Source organism: Acyrthosiphon pisum, unplaced genomic scaffold (genome assembly GCF_005508785.2).
Source record: "Acyrthosiphon pisum isolate AL4f unplaced genomic scaffold, pea_aphid_22Mar2018_4r6ur Scaffold_9930;HRSCAF=10532, whole genome shotgun sequence".
NCBI lineage: Eukaryota > Metazoa > Arthropoda > Insecta > Hemiptera > Aphididae > Acyrthosiphon > Acyrthosiphon pisum.
Window position 1 is genome coordinate 2,191 of NW_021780064.1, and position 5,554 is coordinate 7,744.

At 28.0% G+C, this 5,554-nt stretch overlaps 1 long non-coding RNA gene across 1 annotated transcript; it reads right to left on the reverse strand.

The window, feature by feature from the left end:
• Positions 1–1,765: 1,765 nt before the first annotated feature.
• LOC107885723 lies at positions 1,766–3,149 on the reverse strand. Its single transcript, XR_003840252.1, has 2 exons — positions 2,780–3,149; positions 1,766–1,827 (listed from the first exon to the last, which is right to left on the reverse strand). It is a non-coding gene; the product is annotated as an uncharacterized LOC107885723 (long non-coding RNA).
• Between the last annotated feature and the right edge of the window lie 2,405 nt (positions 3,150–5,554).

Sequence of the window (5,554 nt, forward strand, 5' to 3'; positions counted from 1 at the left end):
CTCCTGGGTTTTGTGCAAGTTCAATATAAAATACTATAACAATTTAATGTGAATAATTAAGTTTCATAAATAATAATAAACATTTAAATATTGAAACGGTTTCAAAAAAACAAGAAATAAATTTTAAACAATCAATAAACACAGTAATTAAATTGAATTATTATAATCAGTTTCTAATGTTCAACACATAAAATAAAATAAATAAATTTAAAAGATTAATTTTGTTATGTTGTATGTAATTTTAATTTTTGAGTTTTGAATTTATTTCCCAATAGCAGTAAATATTTTAATTTTCAATTTTATTTTGTATTTAATTTACTAATTAAGTTATTATAAAAAAATTAGCAGAGTTTTATAATTTACCTGTAGTCCCTAATTTGAGGACGAAAGATTGTGGCCGCCTCGCCCAGTGTTTGTATATGCGCTATTCACAACAATATACTTGCTTGGGTTTTTATGCGTAGAAGCACCTGGCATTTATAAACTCTGGGAACAGCGGCTCCCATTTTGTCAAGAGTCCAGCTTGAAGTATCGATAAGTTGAGGCCTTAATGGTGGCAGCAATGGGCTGTAGATCAAACGACATTCACCGTTGTTAATGGTAACGATTCAGAGATACACTCCTGGGTTTTGTGCAAGTTCAGTATTAAATACTATAATAATATAATGTGAATAAATGAAATTCATAAATAACCATAAACATTTAAGTACTTAGACTGTTTCAAAAAATAAAACAAGGAATACATTTTTAAAAACCGATATAAACAGTAGTTAAAAATTTTAATTATAAACAGTTTTAAACGTTTAACACATGACATAAAATAAAACAAATAAATTTAAAAGATTAAGTTTGTTATGTTGTGTGTTATTTTAATTTTTGAGTTTTGAATATATTTGCCTATAGCATTAAATATTTTAATTTTCAATTTTATATTGTAGTTAATTTATTAATTAAGTTATTATAAAAAAATTAGCCATGTGATACAAATTACTCGTCGTCCCTAATTTGAGGACGAAAGATTGTGAGACGGCCACAATCTTTCGTCCTCTTTTGTCCAGCTTGAAGTATCGATTAGTTGAGGCCTTAATGATGGCAGCGACGGGCGGTAGATCAAACGACATTGACTGTTGTTAATGGTAACGATTCAGAGATACACGGCCACTCCAAGGTTTTGTGCAAGTTCAGTATAAAATAATATAATAATTCAACGCGAATAATTAAGGTTCATAAATAACCATTAACATTTAAAAGTTTAAACGGTTTCAAAAAATAAAACAAGAAATACATTTTAAAAACCAATATAAACTGTAGTTAAAATTTTTAATTATAAACAGTTTTATACGTGCAACACATGGCATAAAATAAAATTAATTAATTAAGAAAATTAAGTTTGTTATTTACTATATTATTTTATTTTTTGAGTTTCGAATTAATTTGCCTTTAGCATTAAATAATTTAATTTTCAAATTTATTTTGTGGTTAATTTATTAATTAAGTTAAAATAACAAAATTAGCCGGGTGATACAATTTACTCGTCGTCCCTACTTTGAAGAAGATAGATTGTGGCTGCTTCAACCGTCGTTTGTAAATGTTCTATTCACAACATTTTAATTGTATAAGTTTGTTTGCGATGAGGCACCTCCCATTTATAAACTTTGGGAACAGTGGCGCCCATTTTGTCAAGAGTCCAGCTTGAAGTATTGATTTGGTGAGGCCTTAACGGTGGCAGCAACGGGCGGTAGATCAAACGATATTGACTGTTGTTAATGGTAACGATTCAGAGATACACGGCCACTCCTGGGTTTTGTGCAAGTTCAATATAAAATACTATAACAATTTAATGTGAATAATTAAGTTTCATAAATAATAATAAACATTTAAATATTGAAACGGTTTCAAAAAAACAAGAAATAAATTTAAAACAATCAATAAACACAGTAATTAAATTTAATTATTATAATCAGTTTCAAATGATCAACACATAAAATAAAATAAATAAATTTAAAAGATTAATTTTGTTATGTTGTGTGTTATTTTAATTTTTGAGTTTTGAATTAATTTGCCTATAGCTTTAAATATTGCAAATTTCGATTTTATTTTATATTTAATTTATTAATTAAGTTATTACAAAAAAGTAGCCGAGTGATACAATTTACATGTCATCTCTAAATTAAGGACGAAGAATGTGGCCGTTTCGCCGGTGTTTTTAAATGTGCTATTAACAACATTTTACTCCTAGAGGTTAGTTTGCGTAGAGGCAACTCCCATTTATAAACTTTGGGAACAGTGGCGCCCATTTTGTCAAGAGTCCAGCTTGAAGTATTGATTTGGTGAGGCCTTAACGGTGGCAGCAACGGGCGGTAGATCAAACGATATTGACTGTTGTTAATGGTAACGATTCAGAGATACACGGCCACTCCTGTGTTTTGTGCAAGTTCAATATAAAATACTATAACAATTTAATGTGAATAATTAAGTTTCATAAATAATAATAAACATTTAAATATTTAAACGGTTTCAAAAAAACAAGAAAAAAATTTTAAACAATCAATAAACACAGTAATTAAATTTAATTATTATAATCAGTTTCAAATGTTCAACACATAAAATAAAATAAATAAATTTAAAAGATTAATTTTGTTATGTTGTATGTAATTTTAATTTTTGAGTTTTGAATTTATTTGCTTATAGCAGTAAATATTTTAATTTTCAATTTTATTTTGTATTTAATTTACTAATTAAGTTATTATAAAAAAATTAGCAGAGTTTTATAATTTACCTGTAGTCCCTAATTTGAGGACAAAAGTTTGTGGCCGCCTCGCCCAGTGTTTGTATATGCGCTATTCACAACAATATACTTGCTTGGGTTTTTATGCGTAGAAGCACCTGGCATTTATAGACTCTGGGAACAGCGGCTCCCATTTTGTCAAGAGTCCAGCTTGAAGTATCGATAAGTTGAGGCCTTAATGGTGGCAGCAATGGGCTGTAGATCAAACGACATTCACCGTTGTTAATGGTAACGATTCAGAGATACACTCCTGGGTTTTGTGCAAGTTCAGTATTAAATACTATAATAATATAATGTGAATAAATGAAATTCATAAATAACCATAAACATTTAAGTACTTAGACTGTTTCAAAAAATAAAACAAGGAATACATTTTTAAAAACCGATATAAACAGTAGTTAAAAATTTTAATTATAAACAGTTTTAAACGTTTAACACATGACATAAAATAAAACAAATAAATTTAAAAGATTAAGTTTGTTATGTTGTGTGTTATTTTAATTTTTGAGTTTTGAATATATTTGCCTATAGCATTAAATATTTTAATTTTCAATTTTATATTGTAGTTAATTTATTAATTAAGTTATTATAAAAAAATTAGCCAAGTGATACAAATTACTCGTCGTCCCTAATTTGAGGACGAAAGATTGTGAGACGGCCACAATCTTTCGTCCTCTTTTGTCCAGCTTGAAGTATTGATTTGGTGAGGCCTTAACGGTGGCAGCAACGGGCGGTAGATCAAACGATATTGACTGTTGTTAATGGTAACGATTCAGAGATACACGGCCACTCCTGGGTTTTGTGCAAGTTCAATATAAAATACTATAACAATTTAATGTGAATAATTAAGTTTCATAAATAATAATAAACATTTAAATATTGAAACGGTTTCAAAAAAACAAGAAATAAATTTAAAACAATCAATAAACACAGTAATTAAATTTAATTATTATAATCAGTTTCAAATGATCAACACATAAAATAAAATAAATAAATTTAAAAGATTAATTTTGTTATGTTGTGTGTTATTTTAATTTTTGAGTTTTGAATTAATTTGCCTATAGCTTTAAATATTGCAAATTTCGATTTTATTTTATATTTAATTTATTAATTAAGTTATTACAAAAAAAGTAGCCGAGTGATACAATTTACATGTCATCTCTAAATTAAGGACGAAGAATGTGGCCGTTTCGCCGGTGTTTTTAAATGTGCTATTAACAACATTTTACTCCTAGAGGTTAGTTTGCGTAGAGGCAACTCCCATTTATAAACTTTGGGAACAGTGGCGCCCATTTTGTCAAGGGTCCAGCTTGAAGTATGGATTTGGTGAGGCCTTAACGGTGGCAGCAACGGGCGGTAGATCAAACGATATTGACTGTTGTTAATGGTAACGATTCAGAGATACACGGCCACTCCTGAGTTTTGTGCAAGTTCAATATAAAATACTATAACAATTTAATGTGAATAATTAAGTTTCATAAATAATAATAAACATTTAATTATTTAAACGGTTTCAAAAAAACAAGAAAAAAATTTTAAACAATCAATAAACACAGTAAATAAATTTAATTATTATAATCAGTTTTAAATGTTCAACACATAAAATAAAATAAATAAATTTAAAAGATTAATTTTGTTATGTTGTATGTAATTTTAATTTTTGAGTTTTGAATTTATTTCCCAATAGCAGTAAATATTTTAATTTTCAATTTTATTTTGTATTTAATTTACTAATTAAGTTATTATAAAAAAATTAGCAGAGTTTTATAATTTACCTGTAGTCCCTAATTTGAGGACGAAAGATTGTGGCCGCCTCGCCCAGTGTTTGTATATGCGCTATTCACAACAATATACTTGCTTGGGTTTTTATGCGTAGAAGCACCTGGCATTTATAAACTCTGGGAACAGCGGCTCCCATTTTGTCAAGAGTCCAGCTTGAAGTATCGATAAGTTGAGGCCTTAATGGTGGCAGCAATGGGCTGTAGATCAAACGACATTCACCGTTGTTAATGGTAACGATTCAGAGATACACTCCTGGGTTTTGTGCAAGTTCAGTATTAAATACTATAATAATATAATGTGAATAAATGAAATTCATAAATAACCATAAACATTTAAGTACTCAGACTGTTTCAAAAAATAAAACAAGGAATACATTTTTAAAAACCGATATAAACAGTAGTTAAAAATTTTAATTATAAACAGTTTTAAACGTTTAACACATGACATAAAATAAAACAAATAAATTTAAAAGATTAAGTTTGTTATGTTGTGTGTTATTTTAATTTTTGAGTTTTGACTATATTTGCCTATAGCATTAAATATTTTAATTTTCAATTTTATATTGTAATTAATTTATTAATTAAGTTATTATAAAAAAATTAGCCAAGTGATACAAATTACTCGTCGTCCCTAATTTGAGGACGAAAGATTGTGAGACGGCCACAATCTTTCGTCCTCTTTTGTCAAGCTTGAAGAATTGATTAGTTGAGGCCTTAATGATGGCAGCAACGGGCTGTAGATCAAACGACATTGACTGTTGTTAATGGTAACGATTCATAGATACACGGCCACTCCAAGGTTTTGTGAAAGTTCAGTATAAAATAATATAATAATTCAACGCGAATAATTAAGGTTCATAAATAACCATTTAACATTTAAAAGTTTAAACGGATTCAAAAATAAAACAAGAAATACATTTTAAAAACCACTATAAACTGTAGTTAAAATTTTTATTATAAACAGTTTATACGTGCACCCATGGCA